Source organism: Pristiophorus japonicus, chromosome 19 (assembly GCF_044704955.1).
Source record: "Pristiophorus japonicus isolate sPriJap1 chromosome 19, sPriJap1.hap1, whole genome shotgun sequence".
Classification (NCBI taxonomy): Eukaryota; Metazoa; Chordata; class Chondrichthyes; family Pristiophoridae; genus Pristiophorus; species Pristiophorus japonicus.
Window position 1 is genome coordinate 98,358,588 of NC_091995.1, and position 18,899 is coordinate 98,377,486.

Sequence of the window (18,899 nt, forward strand, 5' to 3'; positions counted from 1 at the left end):
GAGGCTGGTTTAAATGGGGCCGAGGTGACATGTTTGATCCCATTGCGGGTCATGAATTCTTTAAATTCGGCACTGGTGAAACATGGCCCGTTGTCACTAACCAGTGTGTCAGGCAGGCCGTGGGTGGCAAACATGGCCCTCAGGCTTTCAATGGTGGCGGTGGCGGTGCTTCCCGACATTATTTCAATTCAATCCATTTTGAAAAAGCATCCACCATCACCAGGAACATTTTGCCGAGAAACGGGCCCACATAGTCAACATGGATCCTCGACCATGGTCTGGAGGGCCAGGACCACAAACTTAGTGGTGCCTCTCTGGGCGCGTTGCTCAACTGAGCACATACGCTGCATTGCCGTACACAGGACTCTAAGTCAGAGTCGATACCGGGCCACCACACGTGGGATCTGGCTATCGCTTTCATCATTACTATACCCGGGTGTGTGCTGTGGAGACCCGAGATGAACGTCTCCCTGCCCCTTTTGGGTAGCACTACGCAGTTACCCCTCAACAGACAGTCTGTCTGAATGGACAGCTCGTCCTTTCACCACTGGAACGGCTTGATTAGCTCTTGCATTTCAACGGGGATGCTGGCCCAGCTCCCATGCAGCACACAGTTTTTTAATAGGGACAGCTGAGGATCTTGGCTGGTCCAAGTCCTAATCTGGTGGGCCGTGACAATGATTTATCATTTTCAAACACTTCCATGACCATCAACAAGTCTGCGGGCTGTGCCACCATCAACAAGTTTGCAGGCTGCGCCATTTCCACCCCCGTGGTGGGCAATGGTAGCCGACTGAGAGCATCCGCACAGTTCTCGGTGCCTGGTCTGTGGCGGATGGTATAGTTATACGCTCATAGTGCGAGTGCCCACCTTTGTATGCGGGCTGAGGCATTAGTATTTATCTCCTTGTTTTCAGCGAACAGGGATGTGAGGGGCTTGTGACCGGTTTCCAGCTCAAATATGAGGCCAAACAGGTACTGATGCATTTTCTTTACCCCGAACACACACGCTAACGCCTCTTTCTCAATCATGCTGTAGGCCCTCTCGGCCATAGACAAGCTCCTCGAAGCATAGGTGATAGGTTGCAACTTCCCCGCAACATTAGCTTGTTGTAATACACATCCGACTCCGTACGATGACGTGTCACATGCTAGCACAAGTCTTTTACACGGGTTATACAATACAAGCAGCTTGTTGGAGCATAAAATGTTTCTGGCTTTCTCAAAAGCAATTACTTGGTTTTCTCACCTTTACGCAATAACACATGTAGAGGCTTTAAGAGGGTGCTTAACCTCGGTAGGAAGTTATCAAAATAGTTGAGGAGTCCCAGGAATGACCGCAGCTCTGTGACGTACTGTGGTCTGGGAGCGTTCCTGATAGCCTCTGTCTTGGCGTCTGTGGGCCAAATGCCGTCCGCCGCGATCTTTCTCCCCAAAAACTCCACTTCTGTTGCCATGAAGATGCATTTCGACCTCTTCAGCCGCAGCCCTACGCGATCCAGTCGCTGGAGGTCCTCCTCCAGGTTTTGTAGGTGCTCGAAGGTGTCCCGACCCGTGACCAATATGTCGTCCTGAAAAACCACCATGTGTGGTACCGACTTGAGTAGGCTCTCCATGTTTCTCTGGAAGATCGCTGCAGCCGACAGAATTCCAAATTGGCATCTGTTGTCGATGAACAGTCCCTTGTGCGTGTTGATGCAGGTGAGGCCCTTCGAAGACTCCTCCAGCTCCTGCGTCATGTAGGCCGAAGTCAGGTCGAGCTTGGTGAACGTCTTGCCTCCTGCCAGCATCGCAAATAGGTCGTCTGCCTTAGGTAGCAGGTATTGGTCCTGTAGCGAGAAACGATTAATAGTTACTTTACAATTGCCGCAAATCCTGACCGTGCCATCACTTTTGAGTACTGCAACAATCGGGCTGGCCCACTCGCTGAATTCCACTGGGGAGATGATGCCCTCGCATTGCAGCCTGTCCAGCTCGATTTCCACTCTCTCCCTCATCATGTGAGGTACCGCTCGCGCCTTGTGGTGAATGGGTCGTGCCTCTGGGACCAAGTGGATCCGCACCTACGCCCCGGAAAAGTTTCTAATGCCTGGCTCAAAAAGGGAAGGAAATTTGTTAAGAACCTGGGTACATGAGGCCTCATCGACATGTGATAGCGCTCGGATGCCATCTCAGTTCCAGCGGATTTTTCCCAGCCAGCTCCTTCCAAGCAGTGTGGGGCCATCGCCCGGGACAATCCAGAGTGGCAGTTCATGCACCGTGTCCTCGTAGGTGACCTTGACCATGGCGCTGCCCAGGACAGTGATGAGCTCTTTGGTATACATTCTCAGTTTCATGTGGATGGGGCTCAGGGCTGGTCTGAGTGCTTTGTTGCACCACAGTCTCTCAAACATCTTTTTACTCTGATGGATTGGCTAGCGACAGTGTCCAGTTCCATGGCTACGGGTAAGCCATTCAATTTTACATTTAGAATTATAGGTGGACATTTCGTCGAAAATGTGTGCACCCCGTGTACTTCAGCATCTGCCTCCTCTCTCTGAGGCTGGAAATTGCTTTGATCCACCATGGACCGATCTCCCTCTGCCACGTGATGGTTAGCAGGTTTTGCAGAGCTTGCAGCTCGTCTGCAAGCTCGTTGGAGGTGCCCTATTGTTCCACAGCTCTTGCAAACATATCCTTTGAAGCGGCATGAATAGGCTGAATGGAAGCCTCCACAACGCCAACAAGATGTGAATTGCCTTGCATTCATCCTTTGTTGCGGACTCTGAATCATCTGGTCACCTGAGGCCTGCTGGCAGTTGCAGACTCGTGGTTTCTGCCCTGTACATTTCTACTCGCAAATACAGTTCCAGTTAATTTATGAACATTGCTAGCACTTGTGTGCTGAGAGATTTGTTTGGTGATATCACTGGTGGATATAAACGCCTGTGCTATCGCAATGGCCTTACTGAGGGTCGGTGTCTCTACAGTCAAAAGTTTTCGTAGGATGGTCTCATGGCCAGTGCCCAGTACAAAAAGGTCTCTGAGCATTTGCTCCAGGTAGCCACCAAACTCACATTGTCCTGGAAGTCGTCTTAGCTCGGCGACGTAGCTCGCCACTTCCTGACCTTCAGATCGCTGGCACGTGTAGAACCGATACCTTGCCATCAGCACGCTCTCCTTCGGGTTAAGATGCTCCTGAACCAGTGTACACAGCTCCTCATACGACTTATCTGTGGGATTCTTCATGAGGCTGTAGGTTGGTGCCCCGCAGACTGTGAGGAGGACCACTCTCCTTTTTGCAGCGCTTCCTTCTCCGTCCAGCTCGTTGGCTACAAAGTACTGGTCTAGCCGTTCGACATAGGCTTCCCAGTCCTCACCCCCGAGAACTTCTCCAGGATGCCCACAGTTTGCTGCATCTTTGCGTTGGATTCGTATATTCGTCGCCAGTTATTGTGTTCCTAACACAGATGATGCTGCATACAGGGAGGTTAAAGTAACAGTGACCTCAGTCTTTAATAAGACACTCCAGAGTGGGGAACAGGCCTTAGGGGTCGGTTTATATACTCCCAAGAGATGCTGGGATCCCTTGGGACTTCAGGGGATGCGCTCCCTGGTGGCGGAACATGGGAGTGCTTGCTTTACACAACATCTCCTTTTCCAGTATTTATCCAATTCCCATTTGAAAGTTACTATTGAATCTGCTCCCACCGCCCTTTCAGGCAGCGCGTTCCCGATCACAACAACTCGCTGCTTAAACACATTCTCCTCCTCTCCCCCTCTGGTTCTTTTGCCAATTACCTTAAACCCGTGTCCCTCTGGTTACCGACCCTCCTGCCCCGGGGAACAGTTTCTCCCGATCTACTCGATCAAAACCCCCGATGATTTTGAACACCTCAATCAAATCTCCCCTTACTCTTCTCCGCTCTAAGGAGAACAACTCCAGGGTCTCTGGTCTAGACACACCACTGAAATCAATGTTTCCTTCTAATTCTTTTGTGGGGGTGTGTGTGGCCCATTTAAGGGGCAGGTGCGCCCCCTTTAGAAACATAGAAACATAGAAAATAGTTGCAGGTGTAGGCCATTCGGCCCTTCTAGCCTGCACCGCCATTCAATGAGTTCATGGCTGAACATGCAACTTCAGTACCCCATTCCTGCTTTCTCGCCATACCCCTTGATCCCCCTAGTAGTAAGGACTTCATCTAACTCCTTTTTGAATATATTTAGTGAATTGGCCTCAACAACTTTCTGTGGTAGAGAATTCCACAGGTTCACCACTCTCTGGGTGAAGAAGTTTCTCCTCATCTCGGTCCTAAATGGCTTACCCCTTATCCTTAGACTGTGACCCCTGGTTCTGGACTTCCCCAACATTGGGAACATTCTTCCTGCATCTAACCTGTCTAAACCCATCAGAATTTTAAACGTTTCTATGAGGTCCCCTCTCATTCTTCTGAACTCCAGTGAATACAAGCCCAGTTGATCCAGTCTTTCTTGATAGGTCAGTCCCGCCATCCCGGGAATCAGTCTGGTGAACCTTCGCTGCACTCCCTCAATAGCAATAATGTCCTTCCTCAAGTTAGGAGACCAAAACTGTACACAATACTCCAGGTGTGGCCTCACCAAGGCCCTGTACAACTGTAGCAACACCTTCCTGCCCCTGTACTCAAATCCCCTCGCTATGAAGGCCAACATACCATTTGCCTTCTTAACCACCTGCTGTACCTGCATGCCAACCTTCAATGACTGATGTACCATGACACCCAGGTCTCGTTGCACCTCCCCTTTTCCTAATCTGTCACCATTCAGATAATAGTCTGTCTCTCTGTTTTTACCACCAAAGTGGATAACCTCACATTTATCCACATTATACTTCATCTGCCATGCATTTGCCCACTCACCTAACCTATCCAAATCACTCTGCAGCCTCATAGCATCCTCCTCGCAGCTCACACTGCCACCCAACTTAGTGTCATCCTCAAATTTGGAGATACTACATTTAATCCCCTCGTCTAAATCATTAATGTACAGTGTAAACAGCTGGGGCCCCAGCACAGAACCTTGCGGTACCCCACTAGTCACTGCCTGCCATTCTGAAAAGTACCCATTTACTCCTACTCTTTGCTTCCTGTCTGACAACCAGTTCTCAATCCACGTCAGCACACTACCCCCAATCCCATGTGCTTTAACTTTGCACATTAATCTCTTGTGTGGGACCTTGTCGAAAGCCTTCTGAAAGTCCAAATATACCACATCAACTGGTTCTCCCTTGTCCACTCTACTGGAAACATCCTCAAAAAATTCCAGAAGATTTGTCAAGCATGATTTCCCTTTCACAAATCCATGCTGACTTGGACCTATCATGTCACCTCTTTCCAAATGCGCTGCTATGACATCCTTAATAATTGATTTCATCATTTTACCCACTACCGATGTCAGGCTGACCGGTCTATAATTCCCTGTTTTCTCTCTCCCTCCTTTTTTAAAAAGTGGGGTTACATTGGCTACCCTCCACTCGCTAGGAACTGATCCAGAGTCAATGGGATGTTGGAAAATGACTGTCAATGCATCCGCTATTTCCAAGGCCACCTCCTTAAGTACTCTGGGATGTAGTCCATCAGGCCCTGGGGATTTATCGGCCTCCAATCCCATCAATTTCCCCAACACAATTTCCCGACTAATAAGGATCTCCCTCAGTTCCTCCTTCTTACTAGACCCTCCGACCCCTTTTATATCCGGGGTGGGGTTTATAAGTGGGGTTGTTGCATACGCGGAACTTAACATTGGAAAAGCCAGTCCCAGGCCAGCGGAGATCTGTGCAGCTTAGAAGGATCATTGACCGAAGTCCCTCATCCCTGGAACCATTCTCGTAAACCTCCCTCTGCTCCCTCACTGAGGCCTTCACATCCTTCCTAAAGTGCTGTGCCCAGAATTGGACACAATACTCCAGTTGAGGCCGAACCCGTTCTTTATACAGGTCCATCATAACCTCCTTGCTTTTGTACTCTGTGCCTCTATTTATGAAGCCCAGGATCTCAGAAGCTTTTTTAACGGCTTTCTCAACCTGCCCTGTCCCCTTCAGCTATTTGTGCACACATACCCCCAGGTCTCTCTGTTCCTGCACCCCCTTTAGGATTTTACCTGTTAGTTTATAATGCCTCTCCTCATTCTTTCTACCAAAATGTATCACTTCACACTTCTGTAGTAAATTGTACCTGCCATGTGCTTGCCCATTTCACCAGCCTGTTAGTGCCCTCCTCATCGTTTACTACATTTCTGAGTTTTGCATCATCTGCAAACTGTGGAATTATGCCCTGTATAATCACAATCACTAAGGAGGTGGTATTCAGCAAGATAATGGGATTAAAGGCGGATAAATCCCCTTGACAGGATGGCTTGCATCCTAGTGTCTTAAGAGAAGTAGCGACAGGGATTGTGGATGCATTGGTTGTAATTTACCAAAATTGCCTGAATTCTGGGGCGGTCCCAGCAGATTGGAAAACTGCAGATGTACGCACCTATTCAAAAAAGGAGGCAGACAAAAAGCAGGAAACTATAGACCAGTTAGCCTAACATCTGTGGTTGGGAAAATGTTGGAGTCCATTATTCAAGAAGCAGTAGCAGGACATTTGGAAAAGCAAAATTCGATCAGGCAGAGTCAGTTTGAATTTATGAAGGGGAAGTCATGTTTGACAAATTTGCTGGAGTTCTTTGAGGGTGTAATGAACAGGGTGGATAAAGGGGAACCAGTGGATGTGGTGTATTTGAACTTCCAGAAGGCATTTGACAAGGTGCCACACAAAAGGTTACTGCACAAGATAAAAGTTCACAGGGTTGGGGATAATATATTAGAATGGATAGAGGATTGGCTAACAAACAGAAAACAGAGAGTCAGGATAAATGGTTCATTCTTTGGTTGGCAATCAGTAACTAGTGGGGTGCCCTTGCTCTCTTCCTCACTCCCTCCCTCGCTTCTTCCTCCCTCCCTCGCTCCCTCTCTCGCTCCCTCCCTCGCTCCCTCCCTCGCTCCCTCCCTCATTCCCTCTCACGCTCCCTCCCTTGTTCCCTCCCTCCCTTGTTCCCTCCCTCCCTCGCTTCCTCCCTCGCTCTCCCGCTCCCTCTCTCGCCTGCTGCCTCCCTCCCAGATCCTGTGGTTTTGCTCTGTGCCATTGAGGTGTTTGTAGGTTTTCCCGTCTCTGGGTCTAATGGCTCGCGCTTGGTGGGAGTCAGCCCTTGGAGGGTGTAACTGAGAATTGTGGAAATGTATTTTTTAAAGCTGCATTACACTGTTTTTTGTACCCTTTTTGACATAAAAGAAAATGGAGTCCTGGTCCTTCCAGAAACTTCTGCAACAGACAGTCTGTTTGCATAAACAGACTAACCCGGACTGGAACTGCTGATAGCTAATTAATAGCCACCGGACAACATTAAACTGTCCTGCTGAGACAAGTACCATCCATTGTGCTCCCCTGTATTATCCATGCAGCACCAATTCACCCCCCTAAGAGATAATCAAATTACCAGCCATTACCTCTTGTACAGAACTCATTTAAAATATGCAAGAAGCCAAGTACCCAATCAACCACTATGGAAATCATGGGCCCAAATAACTGACCAGGAAACTGGACAATCCTGACACAATGCAAGGCCGGTAATAGCACATTATCACACCCTAATCGAGTAATGGCTGACTGGCCCACCAATAACTCTGACAAAGGAATCATTTGGAAACAATGTCAAGACAAGAATGTGGTAATTATTAACTCTTTATCTGTATTCACTGACTGAAAAGGCAGAACCAATACACAGGGTGGGACCATAACTTGTTTTTTACTGTATAAATACCTCGTGAAACTGTACCATATTGGGGGTCTTCACTTAGCCTTTGACTGAGTGAGACTCTTCCCTTGCTGCAAGTAAAAATGAAAAGAACATCTCCCGGAGCTGAAGGTGTCAGAGTCGTATATCGTGCGTCGAGATTTCGACAGAATGTCAGGAAGTGAGCAAGTTGTGAAAGGTCAGACCGAGGGCAGATGTTGGCCGATTCTCCTCCTCCCAGAGAACAGAGGGCCTGGGGAGATCAGGTCCCGGCTCATGCAGAGATGAAGGGTTTGTCATATGAGGAAAGGTTGAGCAGGTTGGGCCTGTACTCATTGGAGTTTAGAAGAATGAGAGGTGATCTTATTGAAACGTATAAGATTCTGAGAGGGATTGACAGGGTAGATGCAGAGAGGATGTTTCCCCTCGTGGGGGAATCTAGAACTAGGGGGCATAGTCTCAGAATAAGGGGCCGCCCATTTAAGACGGAGATGAGGAGTAATTTGAAGAGGGTGGTGAACCTGTGGAATTCTCTGCCCCAGAGAGCTGTGGAGGCTGGGTCACTGAATATATTTAAAGTGGAGATAGACAGATTTTTGAACGATAAGGGAGTAAAGGGTTATGGGGAGCGGACGGGGAAATGGAGCTGAGTCCATGATCAGATCAGCCCTGATCTTATCGAATGGCGGAGCAGGCTCGAGGGGCCGAATGGCCGACTCCTGCTCCTATTTCTGATGGATGCGGATTCACTGATTTTGTTCCGGTGAGAGCGGGACCTGTTTCTGTGAGGTGAGAAGCACTTTGTACAAGAGGCAAGTATCCAGTCACATAAATCAGGGAGCGTGTGATCTCCTGGAATCATTTAGAGGCGGCCGGTGGGGAATTTTCCAGCCCCCCCCCCGCCAATCGCCCTGGTTTTGCGCCTCTCGCTGTCTGTATCGGGACACCCAGAGAGTCTGGTCCAGTCTGTGGTCTTCACCCAGGCAGAGCTGAGGTTGGGTGAGAGCGACGTGCAAGAGAGGGAGGGAGAGAGGGAGGGAGAGAGAGAGACACCGATCACACAAAAATCGATTTATTGCATTGTGTTAAGACGGAAGGAGCACGATCTGGGCACAGGTCGCTCCCAGGCCCCGGACAGACGGACGGACAGACACTTGAAATGAAGAAAATCAGTAAACAATGAACCTGCTAGGCAACACGACAATCACAAACTATTAACAAGTGCACACAGGCGCTGAGAGAGTCAGCAACAGTGAGGGAGGCCGGCCTCTCGCTGGCTCACACTTTCTCAGTTCTTGCCGTTCCATTTATTTGCCTTTGTGGATTTACCTGGGGGAGAAGAGAAACAGAAATTAATTCAGTCCCAGTGAGGCTCAGGGTCAGCTCAAGGAGCAGCATCACATCTTCCGATCGGGCACTCCACATCCAGTCCAACAATTTCACATCATAACCACTACCAATCTTTGGTTCCCTCTCCTCCCTGTTTTTAACAAAAACTCTCCCCTATTTATTTTTGTTTTGTTTCTCTCTGTTTCCCGCGGCAGCTGGCGATCATTCCGTCTTTCACACTCGATCTACACGCATCTTTTGTTTCCCAACTTGTGCCATTACCATCTCCAGTCGGCCCATCATCCCCTTTGTCTCTAATCTCTCCTGCCTTCCACTCTATCACTGACCTTCCCTTTTGTTCTGCCCCCCTCCCCTCACCCTCCCTCTCCCCCGCCCCCCCCTTCTCCTCCCCCCTTGCCTTCCCCCTCCCCCTCCCATCTCCCCCTCCTCTGTCCCCCCTCCCTTCCCCTCCCCCTCCCCCGTCCACCCTTCCCTTCTCCCCTCCCCATTCCTTCCCCCTCCCCCCCCCATCTCCCCCACCCCAGCACCTCCCCTTGCCCTCCCCCTCCCCCGCTCCCCTCCCCTCCCTCTCCCCCGCCCCCCCCTCTCCCCTACCCCCTTGCCTTCCCCCTCCCATCTCCCCCTCCCCCGCTCCCCTCCCCTCCCTCTCCCCCTCTCCCCTACCCCCCCTTCTCCTCCCCCCTTGCCTTCCCCCTCCCATCTCTCCCTCCCCTGTCCCCCTCCCTTCCCCCGTCCACCCTTCCCTTCTCCCCTCCCCATTCCTTCCCCCTCCCTCTCCCATCTCCCCCACCCCAGCCCCTCCCCTTGCCCTCCCCCTCCCCCGCTCCCCTCCCCTCCTTCTCCCCCTCTCCCCTACCCCCCCTTCTCCTCCCCCCTTGCCTTCCCCCTCCCATCTCCCCCTCCCCTGTCCCCTCCCATCTCCCCCTCCCCCTCCCCCGTCCACCCTTCCCTTCTCCCCTCCCCATTCCTTCCCCCCTCCCCCTCCCATCTCCCCCACCCCAGCCCCTCCCCTTGCCCTCCCCCTCCCCCGCTCCCCTCCCCTCACTCTCCCCCGTCCCCTGCCCCCCCTCCCCCTCCCCTGCCTCCCCCTCCCCTGCCTCCCCTATCCTCCCCCTATCCTCCCCCTCCCCTGCCTCCCCTATCCTCCCCCTCCCCTGCCTCCCCCTCCCCTGCCTCCCCTACCCTCCCCCTCCCCCTGCCTCCCCTACCCTCCCCCTCCCGCTCCCCCACACTTAATAATCTGTTACATTTTGAACACTCTCCACTGAGGAAGGGTCACAGACCCGAAACTTTAACTCTCTCTCTCTCTCTCCACAGACGCTGCCCTGACCCACTGAGATTTCCAGCATTCTCTGTTTTTATTCCAGATTCCAGCATCCGCAGTATTTTGCTGTTGTGTTCGAGAAATTAATTCAGCTGTAGTTGAGCAGGAACGGGGGGAAGTGAGGGTGTGTGTGTCGGTCACTCCAGGGCCCAGTATTGGGACAATGGGCAGGGCAGGGTTGAAGACCAGCAGAAACACTCGTGCATTTCCTTGCTCGAGTACCGCACAGCGCTGGAATATCCTCACCGGCTCACTCCCGAGACACAAATACTGGGACTCGACATTTCTCAAATACTCTCCCGGCACGAGTGTGTTGGGGCACGGAGTTGTGATCTTGCCTCTATATCAGCAACGATAGATGTGTTACTGTGATTAGATATAATATGGGATCATTAGGAGCAGGAGGCGGCCATTCAGCCCCTCGAGCTTGTTCTGCCATTCAACGGGATCGCGGCTGATCTACGAGCGAACTCCATCCGCCCGCCTTTGGCCCATATCCCTTCCAAGAGATTGGCTACTGGGGAACGGGGGCCCAGGATTGGCTACTGGGAAATGGGGGCCCAGGATTGGTTAATGGGGAACGGGGGCCCAGGATTGGCTACTGGGAAATGGGGGCCCAGGATTGGTTAATGGGGAATGGGGGCTCAGGATTGGCTACTGGGGAATGGGGGCCCAGGATTGGTTAATGGGGAACGGGGGCTCAGGATTGGCTACTGGGGAATGGGGGATGGGGGCCCAGGATTGGTTAATGGGGAACGGGGGCTCAGGATTGGCTACTGGGGAATGGGAACTTGAGATTGGTTACTGAGGGACGGGAGCTCGGAATTGGTTGCTGGGGAACGGGAGCTCAAGATTGGATACTGAGGGACGGGAGCTCGGGATTGGCTGCTGGGAAATGGGAGCTCAGGATTGGTTACTAGGAATGGGAGCTCGGGATTGGTTACTGGGAGCTCGGGATTGGTTACTGAGGGACGGGAGCTCGGGATTGGTTACTGAGGGACGGGAGCTCGGGATTGGTTACTGAGGGACGGGAGCTCGGGATTGGTTACTGAGGGACGGGAGCTCGGGATTGGTTACTGGGGGACGGGAGCTTGGTATTGGCTAATGGGGAACGGGAGCTTGGGATTGGCTAATGGGGAACGGGAGCTTGGGATTGGCTAATGGGGAACGGGAGCTTGAGATTGGTTATTGGGGAATGGGAGCCTTGGATTTTTTACTGGGGAGAGGGTTCGGGGGGATGAACAAATTGACCCCTGAGATGAGCACAATGTCGGGCAGGCTGAGGCTGAGCAGAAGGAAGGGACACAGGGAGTGGGTTTAATCCTGTCACCGAGATGGTTAGCACGTGGAATCGAGGACAGAGAGTGGGAACCATTAGAGGGAGAGAGTGAGGAGCGGGGCGATGGAGAGGGGTGAGTCCTGGGCCCAGCCTATGGGACGTTGGACAATGTTCCAGTCCCGGGACAGATTCTGAGATCACAAACCTTCTCCCTTCTGACATTGATCAGTTCTGATTATTTATTTTTGAAACAGAATTTAAAAATCTCCTCCATCTCCCCCCCCGCCCCCCCCCCCACCCCCCCCACCCCCACCCCCCGCAATTCTCGTCCTCCTTCCCAGGGTGAAGGCCCTGGGCTCTGATACATTCTTCACGTGTGTAGACTGGCTATTCAACTACCCCAGGCATCACATTCAAGCCCAATCCGTTCCCTCACTCTGCGGACAATTACAGCACAGAAAGAGGCCATTGGGCCCATTGTGCCACTGCTAGGTCTAGGATCTTCACCTAGAATGGTGCCCCCTGACCCCATTCCCTGCTGACCCCATTCACCCCGACCCCATTCCCCCTGACCCCATTCCCTGCTGACCCCATTCCCTGCTGACCCCATTCCCTGCTGACCCCATTCACCCCTGACCCCTTTCACCCCGACCCCATTCCCCCTGACCCCATTCCCTACTGACCCCATTCACCCCTGACCCCCATTCACCCCTGACCCCATTCCCCACTGACACCATTCCCCACTGACACCATTCCCCGCCCTTTCCCTTAAATTCTTTCTCTTCAAATCCTTAACCAAGTCCCTTTTCACTGATGTTCCAGCCTTGGCCTCAGTTTCCCCTGTGGCTGTTCCCTGTTCTATTAACCCTCTGTGTGAAGACATATCCTCAAACTTCCCTCTCTGAGATGGTCTCAGACAGAGTCACAGAAAACCATGGCTACAAGAGCGGGTCAGAGGCTGGGTATTCTGCGGTGAGTGTCTCACCTCCTGACCCCCCAAAGCCTTTCCCCCATCTACAAGGCACAAGTCAGGAGTGTGATGGAACACTCCCCACTTGCCTGGATGAATTGCAGCTCCAACAACACTCGAGAAGCTCGACACCATCCAGGACAAAGCAGCCCGCTCGATCGACACGCTACCCACCACCTTCAACACTCACTCCCTCCACCACCGGCGCCCCCTGGCTGCAGTGTGTACCATCTACAAGATGCACTGCAGCAACTCGCCAAGGCTTCTTCGGCAGCACCTCCCAAACCCGCGACCTCTACCGCCTAGAAGGACAAGGGCAGCAGGCGCATGGGAACACCACCACCTCCACGTTCCCCTCCCAGTCACACACCGTCCCGACTGGGAAATATATCGGCCGTTCCTTCATCGTCGCTGGGTCACAATCCTGGAACTCCCTCCCTAACAGCACTGTGGGAGCACCTTCACCACACGGACTGCAGCGGTTCAAGAAGGCGGCTCACCACCACCTTCTCAAGGGGCAATTAGGGACGGGCAATAAATGCCGGCCTGGCCAGCAACGCCCACATCCCAGGAACTAATGAAAAACACACACAGGGAGAGCTGCTCTCGTCATTTCACTAGATACACGGACCTGTGTAGTGCCACATCACTACCTGCGTCCTGACTGATCAGTCCTTCCCGAACACAGCAGGTACAGTCCCACTGACATCACCCAACACAGCACAGTGCGGGGGAGGGGCCAGAGAATCCGGGAAAGGGGCAATCCCACCCGGAGTCACTACGGGGGCTGAGACTGCGGGTCTGCCGTGTCTGGTTCCCACCGTGTGCCTGGGGGTTTATCACTTCACCGCCCAAGCCCCAGAGCAGCTCAGTCGATATTCAATCTCAGCCGTGTCCAGTGCCGGTGCTGATCACTGGATCACCCTGATCACTGGATTACCCCCCTGATCACTAGATCTCCCCAATCACTGGATTGTCCTGATCACTGGATCACCCAATCCATGCATTGGTCTGATCACTGGATCATCCCGATCATTGGGTCACCCCTGATCACAGGATCACCCGATCACTGGATCATGTTGATCAATGGATCACTCTGATCACTTGACCATCCTGATCACTGGATCACACAATCCCTGTATCGGTCTGAACGCTGGATCATCCCGATCACTGGATCACCCAGACCACTGCATTGACTGGATCACCCCGGTCACTAGATCATTCCGATCACTGGATTACCCCAATCATTGGATCATCTTGATCACCCCAATCACCGGATCACATGGATCATCCCGGTCACTGGATCACCTGGATCATCCCGGTCACTGGATCACCTGAATCACCCCAGTCACTGGATCACCCCGGTCACTGGATCACCCCAATCACTGGATCGCATGGATCATCCCGGTCACTGGATCACCTGGATCATCCTGATCACAGGATCACCGGATCGCAATGATCACTATGCTTTGGCCATCGCTGTGCCGGCTCACCCACAGATGGGCCTTTCGAGAGAAGGTGATTGTTTTTATTGGGAAACACCGGTGAAGATCTAAATCCCTCAGTCCGGTCAATGTCCCAGTCGGAGAGAAAACCAATCATGAGTTCAGATCCAAAACCGCCAACCTCCCCCTCCGTAATATCGCCCGTCTCTGCCCTGCCTCAGCTCGTTCACTGAAACCATCATCCATGTTGTGTTACCTCCACTCCTGGCCGGCCTCCCACATTCTACCCTACGTAAACTTCAGCTCATCCAAAACTCGGCTGCCCCGTGTCCTAACTCGCACCGAGTCCCGCTCACCCATCACCCCCTGTGCTCGCTGCCCCGTGTCCTAACTCACACCGAGTCCCGCTCACCCATCACCCTCTGTGCTCACTGCCCCGTGTCCTAACTCGCACCGAGTCCCGCTCACCCATCACCCCCTGTGCTCGCTGACCTAATTGGCTTCCAGTCCAACATTGCCTTGATTTCAAAATTCTCATCCTTGTTTTCAAATCCCTCCATGGCCCTCGCCCCCTCCCTATCTCCAGCCCCACAACCCCCCCGAGATCTCTGCACCTCTCTAATTCTGGCCTATTTTCATCACCCCAATATTGGTGGCCGTGCCTTCAGCTGCCTGGGCCCCAAGCTCTGGAACTCCCTCCCTAAACCTCTCCACCTCTCTCTCCTCCTTTAAGACGCTCCTTAAAACCTACCTCTTTGACCAAGCTTCTGGTTACCGGCCCTAATATCGCCTTACGTGGCTGGGTTCCCGAAACGTCTGATGCTGGGATGTGAGCCAGCAGTGTGGTGATGATCGACTCCTTTCAGTTACTTGGTGGCAATAGCAGGCTTGTATTGAGTGTGGAGTGTCACAGTCATTCATGAATCATGCTAGCCCTGGGCAACAGGCTCTGATTGACTCTGAGCTCCCGCCGACAATGTTAGCTTTGGCCCAGGTGCAGGAGGTGCTTTGGTTCTGGGTTGGAGGTTAGTGGGTTTGCTGATGGAGGCTGAGGGCAGATGTGTGGAGAGGGACGGTGGGTGTCTGTTAGCTCATGTCCACTGACAGGAAAATGGAAATCAGGGCCAGTCCATGCATCGTTGTGTAAAAGGTGGATTGACTGAGTTGCAGTCAGCCTTTCGGTGCGACACTTTGTGTAACCACCGGCCAACATAAACCTCATGGAATGGATTGCTGCACTAAGATAGAAGGACGGCTAAATTCAGCCACTTTGAACCTGGCGGAAGGCAGGGGATTCCAGCCAGGGCCTGAGGTCCAGTAAATGAGGACATTGCGTTTCCGCGTCTCTGTGCCTGTGACTCCAGCTCGGTCAGCGGTCCCCGAGCATCACCTGCGGGCGGACTGCTGCCTGAACACACGCTCCCCCCTCAGCGCCCACGGGACAATCAGCCACCGCTGGGGTGGTGGAACCAACTCGGCTAAAGTTAGCACAAAAGCAAAAAACTGTGGATGCTGGAATCTGCAATAAAACCTCGGTCCATATCTTGCTCCCTTTCCTCCCATCTTTTAACCCCCACCCCCCCCCCCCCCCCCCCACCGATCTTATGTAATTTTTCTCTTTGTCTCCAATGGCAGTGGGTCATTATCCCGCCATTCAGACCCTATCCAGACTGACCTGTTTCTAACTTCTGTCGTCACCATCTCACTTCTTCCCATCATCCCTTTCGTCTCTCTAATCTCTCCTGCCTTCCCCCCGATCACAGACCTTCCCTTTTGTTCTCTCCTCCCCTCCCCCTTTCATTGCTCGTTAAGAATCTCCTCGTTTCGAACATTCGCCAGTTCCGACAAAGGGTCATTGACCCGAAACGTTAACCCTTGTTTCTCTCTCCACAGACGCTGCCTGACCCGCTCAGCTAAAGTTAGCACCAATTCAGACTTTGTTCCTTGATTCGAGCTCGGCCGTTCAGCAGTGAAATCAGGAGGCACTTTTTCCACACACGGGATAGTGGTGCTCCCTGGCCTACATTGACTCTGGTCCAGCAACGCCTCTCCTTGTCTCTGTAATCTCCTCCGGCCCCACAATTGTAGGGCAGGACAGGTGGATAAGGTGGTTAAGAATGCATACGGAATACTTGCCTTTATTAGCCGAGGCATAGAAAACAAGAGCAGGGAGGTTATGCTTGAAACATAGAAACATAGAAAATAGGTGCAGGAGTAGGCCATTCGACCCTTCGAGCCTGCACCGCCATTCAATATGATCATGGCTGATCATTCCCTCAGTACCCCTTTCCTGCTTTCTCTCCATACCCCTTGATCCCTTTAGCCATAAGGGCCACATCTAACTCCCTTTTGAATATATCCAATGAACTGGCATCAACAACTCTCTGCGGCAGGGATTTCCACAGGTTAACAACTCTCTGAGTGAAGAAGTTTCTCCTCATCTCAGTCCTAAATGGCTTATCCCTTATCCTTAGACAGTGTTCCCTGGTTCTGGACTTCCTCAACATCGGGAACATTCTTCCTGCATCTAACCTGTCCAGTCCCGTCAGAATCTTATATGTTTCTATGAGATCTCCTCTCATCCTTCTAAATTCCAGTGAATACAGGCCCAGTCAATCCAGTCTCTCCTCATATGTCAGTCCTGCCATCCCGGGAATCAGTCTGGTGAACATTCGCTGCACTCCCTCAATAGCAAGAACGTCCTTCCTCAGATTAGGAGACCAAAACTGAACACAATATTCCAGGTGAGGCCTCACTAAGGCCCTGTACAACTGCAGTAAGACCTCCCTGCTCCTATACTCAAATCCCCTCGCTATGAAGGCCAACATACCATTTGCCTTCTTCACCGCCTGCTGTACCTGCATGCCAACTTTCAATGACTGATGAACCATGACACCCAGGTCTTGTTGCACCTCCCCTTTTCCTAATCTGCCGCCATTCAGATAATATTCTGCCTTTGTGTTTTTACCACCAAAGTGGATAACCTCACATTTATCCACATTATACTGCATCTGCAGCCTCTTAGCATCTTCCTCACAGCTCACACTGCCACCCAGCTTAGTGTAATCTGCAAACTTGGAGATATTACACTCAATTCCTTCATCTAAATCATTAATGTATATTGTAAATAGCTGGGGTCCCAGTACTGAGCCCTGCGGCACTCCACTAGTCACTGCCCACCATTCTGAAAAGTACCCGTTTATCCCAACTCTTTGCTTCCTGTCTGCCAACCAGTTCTCTATCCATGTCAGTACATTACTCCCAATACCATGTGCTTTAATTTTGTACACCAATCTCTTGTGTGGGACCTTGTCAAAAGCCTTTTGAAAGTCCAAATACACCACATCCACTGGTTCTCCCTTGTCCACTCTACCAGTTACATCCTCAAAAAATTCTAGAAGATTTGTCAAGCATGATTTCCCTTTCATAAATCCATGCTGACTTTAACCGATCCTATCACTGCTTTCCAAATGCGCTGCTATTTCATCTTTAATAATTGATTCCAACATTTTCCCCACTACCAATGTCAGGCTAACCGGTCTATAATTCCCTGTTTTCTCTCTCCCTCCTTTCTTAAAAAGCTACCCTCCAGTCAATGGGAACTGATCCAGAGTTGATAGACTGTTGGAAAATGATCACCAATGCATCCACTATTTCTAGAGGCACTTCCTTAAGTACTCTGGGATGCAGACTATCAGGCCCCAGGGATTGAACTGTATAAAATGCTAGTTGGGCCACAGCTGGAGTACTGTGTGCAGTTCTGGTCACCACATTACAGGAAAGATGTGATTGCACTGGAGAGGGTGCAGAGGAGATTTACGAGGATGTTGCCAGGACTGGAGAATTTTAGCGATGAGGAAAGATTGGATAGGCTGGGGTTGTTTTCCTTGGAACAGAGGAGGCTGAGGGGAGACCTGATTGAGGTGTATAAAATTATGAGGGGCCTGGATAGAGTGGATAGGACGGACCTATTTCCCTTAGCAGAGGGGTCAATAACCAGAGGGCATAGATTGAAAGTAATTGGGGGGAGGATTAGAGGGGTTTTGAGGGAAACATATTTTCACCCAGAGGGTGGTGGGGGTCTGGAACTCACGGCCTGAAAGGGTGGTAGAGGCAGAAACCCTCACCACATTTAAAAAGTACCTGGATGTGCACCTGAAGTGCCGTAACCTACAGGGCTACGGACCGAGAGCGGGAAAGTGGGATTAGGCTGGGTAGCTCTTTGTCGGCCGGCGCGGACACGATGGGCCGAATGGCCTCCTTCCGTGTTGTAAATTTCCGTGATTCTATGAACCCTCCAAGATGTCTGCACTCCCCCAATTCTGCCCTCTTGAGCATCCCTGATTATAATCACTCCACCATCGGTGGCCGTGCCTTCAGCTGCCTGGGCCTCAAGCTCTGGAACTCCCTCCCTAAACCTCTCCGCCTTTCTACCAATTTTCCCTCTAATTTTGTTTGACTCTGCGTGGTGGGTGTTCCGAATACCGTGGGTTTCCTGGAGCACTGCGCGATCGCTCAATTTACAGGGAACAAACACCTCCGTCTCTCCCTCTCCTCCTTTATACATGCTCCTTAGAACCTACCTTTTTGACCCAAGCCTTTAATCACCTGTCCTAATATCGCCTTGCAGCTCGCTGTCAAATTTTGTCGATTAATCGCTCCGGTGAAGCATTTTGCTCTGATATAGGAACTGTACCCCAGGGAGAGTCAGCACGTTCAGGGTCTGTACCCCAGGGA